This window comes from Pseudorca crassidens, chromosome 7, assembly GCF_039906515.1.
Source record: "Pseudorca crassidens isolate mPseCra1 chromosome 7, mPseCra1.hap1, whole genome shotgun sequence".
In the NCBI taxonomy this organism is placed as follows: domain Eukaryota; kingdom Metazoa; phylum Chordata; class Mammalia; order Artiodactyla; family Delphinidae; genus Pseudorca; species Pseudorca crassidens.
This window is the reverse complement of record NC_090302.1, coordinates 3,651,651-3,663,301: the sequence shown is the minus strand read 5'-3', so window position 1 is coordinate 3,663,301 and position 11,651 is coordinate 3,651,651.

Below are 11,651 nucleotides of genomic sequence, written 5' to 3'. Positions count from 1 at the left end.
ACACTCAGGGTGTCCTGACCCCAGGACGTGGGTGGGGCTGGCTCAGGGCAGGACCACGTGCGCCAGGGGCTGGAAGCGCTGACGCTAAGAAGGTGGTCCCTTGGTCCAGGTGCCAACCTTGGGAAGGTGTGACTTCCTTTGGCCATTAGCAAGTCATCGGTGGGGCAAGCATTTTTCTTGTTTGATTCCGTTTTGTTTGGGGAAAAGCAGAGATGCGTCAAATCCTTTAAAGAAAGGTGTGTTTGGAGAATCTTCCCTCCCCCCCCCTCCCCCACCCCCTTCTAGGGAACGTTCGTTCCATCCAGCCACTATTTTGTGAAAACAAGCCCGTAGACACACGTCTGAAATCCCCTCTGCCTCACACTGCTCACAGCACGCGGCTCTGCCCCTTCCTTCAGCTCTGGGGGTGGGTCTCACCGCCCTGGTGGTCCTCCTTAGGGTGGGGGTGGGTCTCACCGCCCTGCTGGTCCTCCTTAGGGTGGGGCTGGGCAGGGTCTTCTCAGCCGGCTCCGGCCTCCGAGCATTCATCGAAGTAGCAAGATGTGGGTTCCAGGGCGCTTACGGGACGTGGGTCCTGGCTCCGGGGGGAAGTTGGGGTGATAAAGGGAATGGCTTTCTGAGAGGCCCACATCCCCGCCTGGCTCGGATGCCAGGGGTCTTCCTGTCGCCAGAGCTCTGGGGTCCCCACCAGCCACAGGTCGCCCTCGGAGCCGGGGAGCCTTGGACGTGTGCCAGCCTGAGGCGTGATGGCTCCTCTCCTCATTGGGCTCATCTCTGAGGGCTGTTTTCTCTGTTTTCCTGGGAGGTCTCTTCACATGTCCTGTACCCGGTTTTCTCTCAGGTTGTTGGGTGTCTACTTCTCACCGTTTGAGATCCTTATGTATTTTAAGGAGGTGAACCCTTGTCTGTGCCCTAAAGTGTTCTCCTATCTTGTCTTTTGACCATTTATGGGGAGTTTGGAGGTGTTTTTTGTGATGTGGAAGTAAACATTTTAAAAATATGAATCCCTAAAACCAATGGGTTTAGCCATTAAGAATGAGGGCTTTGGAACCAGGCAGGTCAGCGCTCAGGTCCAGCCTCGTGGGTGGGGTGACCCCGGGCTACGTTGAAGGTCTGCAGGCCTCCCCAGGGTCTGGGCCCCGACCTGGCTGAAGGGGGTCTCAAGCTCCGTGGCGTCCAGGCATCGTCCCTTCAGCCCTGAGACGTGGTAGGTGGGCAGTCTGGAGGGACCCAGATGCTGACCTCTCCCCAGACCCAGCCACGGGGGCTGGCCTCCGGCTAGGGCTGGCCACGTGGCGGCAGCTGATTCCCAGGCCCTCTTCTGGGCTCAGGCCTCCTCCCTGGGGCTCTGTGCTCCAAAATTACCTGTCCCTGCGACACCACTGTGTTCTGTGGTCTTTATGTTCATCACTCAGGACTGAGGGCTCTGATCTCTGCAGGGTCCTGTGGGCATCACACAGGAGACCACAGGCCAGGGGCGCCTGGGGTCTTCCTGTCCCCAGGGCTCCATGTGTCTCCACCGGCCACAGGTCCTCCCTGGAGCAAAATGGGTCTTTGAAGTGGATCGTGTCTGATTTTCCTGTCAAACGCCTGGACCAGAGGACAGGGACCACAGGGCCTCTTCCAAACTCCATGTTTGTGAGCCCATCCTCGGGGATCTGCTTCATAATTCCTCTCAGACTGCCCACCTGCCGTTAGGAAAGGTGCATCCCCTCCCCCAGCCATGCTCTCCCGACCAGCCCACGTTCCATGCAGGTGGGGCCACCTGTGGGGGGGGGCGGGTCCCAGCTACTGGCGTTGGCATGAGTGCTGGCCACAGGCTGCCCAGCACCCTCGTGCCCCCAGCTGTACCTCTGGTTCCCAAACCACTGTGCCAGGAGACAGGATGCCCTCCTCCAGGCAGGAGGAAGTCGGGGACCTGTCCTGGTCAGACTTGGAGCCCTGGGGGGATGAGCGGGGTTGTGGATGGTGTTGCCCGGCCCTAAATCCCGGCTTTCCTGCCTCAAACATCCCCCAGCAGGCTCCACCGTCCTCCCCCAAGGGCTCCGGGGCTGGCCCCAGGCTCCTGTCGGCCCTCGGAGGGTTGGCTGGAATCCTTCAGGTGCAGCCCGTGAGCTGAGCCTGGGTGGGCAGGACAGGGCCGGGTCGTGTGTAGCGGTGACAGCCTGTCTTTGTGGCAGGCCCATCCGTCGTGTCTCCATGGGGAGAGCTGGGGATAGGGTGAGGGGATGTCCACCAGCCACGCCTGCCCTTGTCTCTTTCAGATGTTTTTTTTCTTTCTTGGTTTGTCTCTTGCATTGACTGGTATTCGATCCAGGACAAGACATTTTGTATGAAAAGTAGTGAAGGCTCTGCGTGAAATTGTCAGGCCTTGTGTGTTCTTTGGGGGAAGACGTTAAATTAGGCATCCAGTCCCTTGAACATTTATAAGACTATTTAGGCTTTCTATTTCTTATGGAGTCAGTTTTGAAAGGTATTTTTTGTCTAGGAATCTGTCGATTTCACTCAAGTTTTCAGATATATTGGCGTAAAGTTTCTGTTTATTGATGTAATGCCCTCTTAACTATTTAATCACGGTTATGTATAAAATTATGTTTTCATTCCTAATAGTTTTTATATGTCCTGTATCTTCTTTTATTTTTGATCCATGTTTCCAAAGATTTGTCTATCTTACCCATTTCTCCCCCCATGAGCTGTTTTTGCTTTTTGACTGTCTCTGGTATATATTTTCTCCTTTATCTGTTATTTAATTTCTGCTACTTTCTTTGCTTTGGTCTCTTATTCTTTTGCTAATGTTTTTAAATGCACCCCTACTTTACACATTTTCAGCTTTTCTTATTTTCTAAAATAATCACTTAACACTATAAACTTCCTTGTAAATACTGTTTTAGCTGCATTTCTTAAGTTTTGACGTACAGTATTGTTATTACCTTTCAGTACTAAATATATTCTAACTTTTATTTTGACACATTCTTTGCACCAGGAGTTATTTGGAATTATTTTTCTTGGTTTCCCCACATAGAGCGTTTCTAGTTTTCCTTTTGTCACTGATTGCTGACCTAATTGCTTTGCATTCAGAGAATGTGGTCTCTGTGTTCCTTAAGCTTTTGTATCTGTTGAGACTTGTTTTCATCCCAGTATGTCATCAAATTTTAAAAATATTTCCTTTTGTGCTGGAAAAAAAAGTGTGACCTGAAGTTTTGGGGTGCTAGGTTGAACTTTCTGTGAAGTCGTGCATGTTAATTGGATTATTCAAATCTGCCATGTCCCTACTGATTTTCTGATGTGCTCGAGCCATCAATTACAAGAGAGGGGTGTCCGCATCTTCTGCCATCCTGGAGTTTTTGGCCCTTTCTCCTGCAGGGCTGTCAGTTTTCTCTCAGTGGATCATAGCATCGTGCAAGTTGAGAATTGTTGCAGCTTCCTGATGAAATTAACTTTTTGCTATGTGTAGGGTCCGCTCTAGTTCCTTTTATTTTTTTTTTTTAGTGGTACGTGGGCCTCTCACTGTTGTGGCCTCTCCCATCGCAGAGCACAGGCTCCGGACGCGCAGGCTCAGCGGCCATGGCTCACGGGCCCAGCCGCTCTGCGGCATGTGGGATCTTCCCGGACCGGGGCATGAACCTGTGTCCCCTGCATCGGCAGGCAGACTCTCAACCACTGCGCCACCAGGGAAGCCCTCTAGTTCCTTTTAATGTTCGTTGTTATAGGTATATTTTATCTGGTTCTGCTGTAGCCACCTCGGCTGTCTTTTGGCTGTTCCAGAGGAGAACACTCTGCCTGGACCCCCATTCACTTTCTGAGAGTTTCCTGGGGCACCAGGCTCCGTGTGAGACCTTTACATCCCTCACCTCAGCCTCCTCTCATCCCACAACTGGGCAGGAGGTTCTATTATTTTCCCAATTCATAGATGAGCAAACTGAGGCTCAGAAAGGTTAAGTCCAAGGCCACAGCTGGTACATAAGTAATGTGGGCAGCCTGTGACCCCCGCTCTCTGACCCCAGACCCCCAGCCTAACCCCTCTGCCTGAGACTGACCAAGGATGGGTTTTGGAGGTCTGCTTCCCTCCTGCCTCCTCTCCATCCTCCCCCTCCCCCTGCCCATGTCCTGGGGGTGCTGATCTCTAGGAAACACTCCTTTTGGGCTCCTGTGCCCTCTGGCTTCAGGGTGGATTGACCAACAAGAGGCCCTGCCGGCCGTCAAGAGAGGGGGTGGTGAGACTTCTTCCTGCTGGGGGATGAAGGCGGTTGTGTCACTCTTCCGAGACCACTATCCTGCCAGGGTCCACCCTGTCCTGCCCCTTCCAGCCTGGGCTCCGTACCCCTCCCTGCTGTTCACCCTGAGTTCTGCCCACAGCACTTAAATCGTGCTCATCTCCCCTCTGTGTGTCTGTTTCCTGCCGGACCCCGTCTGGTGCACTCAGGGCCGGAAGAGGAGGCTAGAGTGACCCACGGAGGTGCGTGAGGGCATGGACCCCCCCGGAATTGTGAAAACGTGAGTAAAGCAGCAAGGGGGCCTGCCGTCGGACAATGATGACAAGGTGCACGTGCTCTTCTGGGGCACAAACCTTCAGAGGGCAATTGGGCAAAGATAGTGACACTGAAGGCCTTCACCGCAGGGTGCCTCCCTGGTGGGCCCTCCCTCGGGTACAGTGGGGTATTCCAGGAGGCTCCCGCCACCCCCCCCCCCCGCATGGACGGTGACTGGATGGCGTCCAATGGACGTGCCATCCCGGGACCCTCGCTGTGTCAGCCCCAAGGCCCCCCAGGCTACACTGTGCGGTGCTGAAAGACACACTCTCGACGTGGAAATAATGAAGCCCGTCGTGGGATGAGAAGCACCAATCCCAGGAGGGCCGTTCGTTGGAGAGCCGGAGGGAACAGGAAGGGGGCGGGTGCGCAGGGATGGCATGAGCTGTCTCTGATGCTTTATTTCCGTCAAAAGAGAGACAGTTCTGGAACATATGGCAAAATGTTAGCATCTGTTAAAGCTGGGTGGTGGGTGCATGGGTGTTTTTCATGTTAATTCTTGAGGACATGAAATATTTCATAATCAAAGCGTTTTTTGAGGAGCCTTTGTAAGGAGAGCAGAGGGACGGGGCCACCTGGCAGGCAGCCTTGTTCCAGCATCTTTGATTGGCTTGGGACACACCTGGGATTTGATGCGGCTGGGCTGGGCTGGGCTGGGCTGGGCTGTCACGGCTGCAGGGAGCCTCTTTACCCATGTCTCATTCAGGGAAGGGTCTGCATACATCCCCATGGAGGGGGGCATTTGCAGGGACATGGAGCCCAAGTCAGAGTCAGACGTCCTGTCCCCATGTCTCCGGGCACCCTGAAGCTTCTCAGCTCTGAGCCTGTGTTCTTGTCTGTAAAATAGGGTAACTCGGAGGGGCAAGTGAGATGTGTTTGCAAGGTTCTCAGCACAGCCCCCCAAACCCCCGGCCATCATTGAGGGCTCTGGAAAGGTTGCTGTGAAATTCCCATGGGAGGCCATGCTACCTAGCTAGAGAGGACAAATGAAAACAAAAAGATGCTCAAAAGACTTCTGTGAGATGTAAATTAAAATTCAGGGTGACCGTGATCACCTCTTTGGTTGGCAAATCTTGCAAAGCCAGCAGCAGAGGGCTGGTGGGAAGGAAAATTGGTATCATCCTCGTGGGGGTGAACGGTCAGTATCTGCCAGGATCCGCAGGTGCTCACCCTGACCCTGCATCCCCACTTCTGGGAAATTGGCCTGAGGTCACACCTGCAACAGCACAAAAGCACTTGCGCACGAAGTCATTCATTGCAGCATGGTCTGCATGTGCCGTACGCTGGAAACGATCGATGTGCTCCTGCATAGGAGGTGGGAACGTGGGTGGATGAACCACGCACGTGGGCACAGCACACCACACAGCTTAGAACAGATGGAGGAAGCTCTCTGTGAACAGCTGGGAGGGCGAGAGCACGCAAAGTGCAAAAGTGCGTGTGCGCAGGTTGCTAAGATTTGAGTCGTCATAAAACTAAGAAAACATGTCCACCTGGATCTACTTATTCTCAGAGAAGGAGGAAGAGGCAGAGGAGGAGGAAGGAAAACACAGGCAGGATAAATCAGAAACTAAGGAGGGGGACTTCTGGGTGGCACAGTGGTTAAGAATCCGCCTGCCAATGCAGGAGACACGGGTTCGAGCCCCGGTCTGGGAAGATCTCACATGCCACGGAGCAACTTGAGCCCGTGTGCCACAACTGCTGAGCCTGCGAGCCACAATTACTGAACCCTGCACACCTAGAGCCCGTGTTCCACAACAAGAGAAGCCACCGCAATGAGAAGCCCGCGCACCTCAATGAAGAGTAGCCCCCGCTTGCCGCAACTAGAGAAAGCCCGCGCGCAGCAACGAAGACCGAACACAGCCAAAAATAAATAAATAAATAAATAGAAAGAAAGAAAGAAACTAAGAAGGTTGGTTACCTGTGGGGAGGGTGGGTGGCAATGGGGTGGGGCTGGGGGGTGGGTAACACTCCTCTGAGGACACTTTTGTGGACAGTTTTGACTTTTGAATCCTGCCAATATTTACACACACATGCACACACACACACACACACACGCACACACACACACAAATAAGGGAGGGACGGAAAGCAAACACACCAGTGGATCTAACTTATTTCAAGTGAATGGCACAACTACACTAAAAGACACAAAGAAATGACTGATGTAAATTTGAGCACAGTGTTCTGACCACACACCCTGAGTCTGAAACCTCCAGTTAGCAGCTTTGCTCTCCCGGGTGGTGCGGGCTGGAGTTCTGAAGCTGCTTTCTGTGTCTTCTGGGACAGAGCACGGGAGTATTGCGTCAAGGGTGATGTTGCAGGACGGAGAGGAGGCAGGCCAGGTGAGCCTGTGGGGTTGGACTGGACCTCAGGGATAGACGTGCCCACAAGGATGCCCCCGCGCTGTCCCTGAGGGACCAGCAGCCCACGGGCTGCACAGATTCTGGTTTTTAATGTCCTCCCTCTAAGAGGAACCAGGGCTTCTCAGAGAGATGGCTGGTTTCAGGACGGGGGTCAGGAAAGAACAAGATGAACCCAGAACGTGCTTTTCTGCCAGAAAGTAAAGAAGCTCTCAGAGGATGGGGGGTTGGGGAAACATATCAGAAGGACATAGGAGTCAGCACAAAGGGACTTGCAGGGGCCACGTCAAGTCTGCAAACACTTTAGCATGAACATGAGTAATGACAGAAATAGGGCTTAACCCAGTGAATAAGAAGAGAATCCGTGAGTTCACACTGATGCAAATGAATGGAGGAATGAATGAGGGTGTTAGGGGTTGAACTGTGTCCCCCGAAATTGATAGGTTGAGGTCCTAATCCTCAGGACCTCAGAATATGGCCTTATTTGGAAATAGGGTCATTGCAGATGGAATTAGTTAACATGAGGTCACTGGGGTAAGCCCTACTCCAATAGGATTGGTGTCCTTATAAAGGGGGAGAAGTGGACATAAGACAGATGTGTAGGGAGAAGACCCACCCACCCACCTATCCATCCATCCACCCACCCATCCATCCACTCATCCACCCATCCATCCATCCATCTATCCATCCATCCATCCACTCATCCATCCATCCATCCATCCATCTATCCATCCATCCATCCATCTATCCATCCATCCACCCGCCCATCCAACCACTCATCCATCCATCCACTCATCCATCCATCCACTCATCCACACATCCATCTGTCCATTCGAATATCTGACTGTGTTAATCACACACAAGGGTGTGTAGGAGAAACTCTGTTGTCTTCACAGGGTTTGGAGGTGTGTATGAGTATATGCTTGTGGGTCTCCATTGTTAACCAGAGATGGAGACCTGATTGAAATAAAGAGGGCTTCGTTTGGGTCTTTAGGGCTGCAGCCTGGGAGACAGATTCCAGAAGCACTTGAATTGTGTTCCCCCGGACTACAAAAGGGAGGAAGCTTATAAAGGCAAAACCGCAGGGCCACAGTTAGTTCCATGGCTTGTTTATCAAGGATGATAACTGGAGCTGGCACGAGAAGTAAGGGTACTTGTTAAGCAAGAATTGGTTGGGGTCCAAAGTGGTTGCATAGTTACAAGGGGGACCCAAGACCAGAGGCTGCAGGTGGCAGACATTGTTTCTAAAACAGCTGGCATCCTTGATTCGATGTAATTCATAGAAAGTTCAAGTTCTCAGTTGTGCAGGGACGCGTCTGAGACCAGGTCCTCCGTGGCTGCCCGATTCCATTTCTTCTGCCTGAGCTGTGATTATTCCATTATGGTCTCAATCTGTCATCAACGTGTGCAGGAAAACACAACAGATGCAGGATATATTGAGAGAAGCAGGCACAGGTGTGGTGGGGCAGAGGTTACACAGGGAGGGGTGAGCGGTGACCCCCTTGTCCCAGCCCCCGTCACCCATATGAGGGCTCAGGGAATTAAACAGTATATAATCAGAAAGTTATTAGCAACTGGCATCTATAAATCACCACATTTCTTTTGTGTGCAAGTTGGCAGGGGCCGGGGCGGCGGGAATAATCACCTCCTGTTCGCGGCTCCTGTGGGCTAAATGCAGAGTGGACCCCAAGTTTCTGAGCGTGTGGATCCCAGGGAAGTGGTAGGAAGGAGGCTGGGATTTCAGGTAGAGAAGAGCTGATGGTACCCAAGCACCCAGGGCCATGATTTCCTTTTCTCCCTTTGTGTTCTGCTATTATGAACACGGTCATCTCCCCGCGCAGAAGGAGTTTTGGGGTTTTCACTGTCAGACGCTCCTGAGATGAGCATTCCTGAGTCCCTGCCTTATTAGGTCCTTCTGCCGTACGTTCCTAAAAGTGTGATTGCCCCAGCGAAGGAGGTTTCATTTTTACGGATTTTGCTCCCGCTGTCTAGGGGCCTCCAGAAAGGCGGCGCCGTCAGGCTCCCAGGCGCGGGGCCAGCCCTGTCCCCAAAAGGACCGGATCTGGGGAACCTCACGTGCACTCTCCAGGACAGGCCTGAGGGGCCCAGCTGCCTGGCCAGGGGCCACCTGCCCACTGCCTTTGGGATGTCTGTTCATCCACAGCCTGGCGATGTGCCCATGTGACGGGTCCCAAGACGGAGCCTGCCCGGAGGCGGGAAGCAGCGAGAAGGTAATTAACTGCCAAGTCTGAGAATAGCTCTTGGCGGCTGGGAATGAGCCGGAGGCGCCTCAGGATTTCAGAGGAAGCAGATCTGACAAGGATGGAGAGGGACGGGGCAGGATTGACACTCGGATAATCACAAGAAATGAGAGTGTCTGCCGGTCTCTGCCCCTCCGTGGGCGGAACCAGCTCTTTTTGCGCCAGGGGCGTCATGCTGCTGCCCCTCGAGGTGGCTTTGCTGGAGACCCTGCCCCTTGCCCCCAGGTGCTGGCAGCCCCTCTGCAAAGGTCAGGGGTCCAGGGTTCTTCCTCCGGCTTGCAAACCGCTCTCCATAGTTTGCGTGCCTTTGGGAGTGTAATCCCTCATCCCACCCTTTCACCTGGCAGACTCAGGCGGAGGACCGTTATGTTCCAGGTGGCTCCTCTCATGAGACTAGATTCACTTCCCCATCTTACTCGAGGAAGGACTGTCACTCAGCCCTCTGCCCTCACGGTGATGGCGCCTACAGGTCCTCACAGCGCCCACACTGCCCCCCAAAGCAGTCACAGCTCTAAGGGGGGGACAAGAGTTGAACCAGGGCCACCTCTGTCTCAGAGCTGGGACATCTCTGACCTCCACAAAGTTCCCCAGAGGGCGCTTGGCCAGCGCTCCAGATCCTGCCCATATCCCTGGGGGCGCAGGAGCTCGGACCCCACACCTGGTCCTCAAGGAGCCTCCGCCCCGCCAGGGCTCAGGACTGGGGTGGGAGGGACGTGGGAGCGGGGAGTGGGTGGCAGGTGGCGGTGGGAGAGGTCAGATCTGCCAGGACGCAGCCCTCGGCCCTCTCTGCCTCTGGCTGGCTCAGCGTGCCAGGGGCTGCCCCAGGGACTGAGCGGCTGAAAGCACCGCTGGTTTCTTGCCTCCAGAGGGGGCTCCACTGGCCCTTTGGCTCAGGGACCCAGACTTATTTTTTCAGCTTTTAGCAGCCAGCCAGCGTGGAGAGGCCTGTTCTGGTCTAGCCCTGAGGCAGAGCCTCCCTGTCTGGCCAGCTGCCGTGGAGGAAACTGAGGGCTGGACCCTGGGGATTAGCCCTTCAGAACCTTCTCTCCTCCTTCCAAGTGCACAGCCCTGACCTTGCTCTGGGCCCAGACCTGGTCCCCCTGGAGGCGAGAGACGCCCAGGAGCCAGGGAGCTGCAAAAGGAGCTACTGCAGTCTCCGTCCCAGGGCAGGCCTGGACGCTGGGCAGGGCTTCCACACGGCCTCGCCCTCCACCAAGCGAGCCCCGGGTCAGGCGTCGGCCACCTGTGGGTGGTGCAAGTTTGCGGCCTCCAGCTTCGCCCTGGCCGGGAGATGCTCCTCCAGGCCTCCCCTCCCCGCTGGACCAGAGCCCCCCTCTGCAGTCCCTGCCGGATCTGTCCTGACGTCGGGGTGGGGCCTGTGGGTCTTACTTGGATGGGGGCTCTGAGCGCTGCAGAGAGGAAGGAGTTTTCCTCCGCCCTCTTGGGTGTGTGACTGGACCTGAGAACTGAACTGACAAAAATGGATTAACAGGAGAAAAGCAAACTCATTTTCTTTCAGGTGCTTTCGGGCAAAGCGATGACGAATGCAGAGCCTAGGGGAAAAGGCGGCTCCGAGGGGCCTGGCCCAAGAAGGAGAGCGTCTTTCTCGGACCCTTGGGGGTTTCCTGCGTGTAGCTCCTGTGGGCAGGCCCAGGAGGGCTCCAGGTCGTAACCGGAGGTCCCTAGGTGAGGCCCACCGTCTCCCTGGAGGGACCTGGGGCAAGGAGATCCTAGGGGGGTGCTACCTACTGAGGAAGCCCTGAACTCCCTGGGCTCTGAGCAGGACTTCTGCCCACCCCCCGCCCTCCCACCGCCGGCCTGTGGGCGGGGTGGGCAGGAGGGCACCTTGGTCCAGGTCTGGCTTCTTGCTTCCAAAAGGGTCCAGGGATTAGTGGAGCCTCAGGCCCTGTCGTGTAGATTTCAGCGGATCAACAAACAAATCAGGGAGTGAGCAGGACGGGGCCCTTTCCACAACTAGCTTTTCCCTCCTGCACCGTCTATAAAATCACACCCGACGATTAGCCACCGTGGCCTCATAAAAGAAAACCATCTTGGATGAAGTGCTTATACCTGACCTCAAACAGTTTAATTCCAAATTAAATGCAGCTCCAAGGACTTGATGGGGCCATTGGTTCAGTTTTGATCACTTTGTCCGTGTAGTCCAGGCTCTTCTGGCCTGAACAAGACCCCTGGGGGAGCAAAGATGAGGGCCTCTGCCCGGCTGCACAATTGCCAGGAGGCCTCATTACGCTGGACAAGAGGGCAGGTCCCTCCACTTTGGAAAATGGCAGTAGAGTGACGGAAAGGAGTCCAAGGGCGGGGTCTGTGCTCTAACCTCTTGACTCACCCACAATCGCAGCCTGGCCTAAGCTTCCTGGTCTCGATTTACTGGTCTTTAAAATGGGAATATGCCACGCTCTTCCCCGCTGGCCTTGAGGGACTGGAAATGCAAATGAAGTTGCCGGTCTTAAGCGTTGGTCATGGTTGGCCAGCCCCACCCA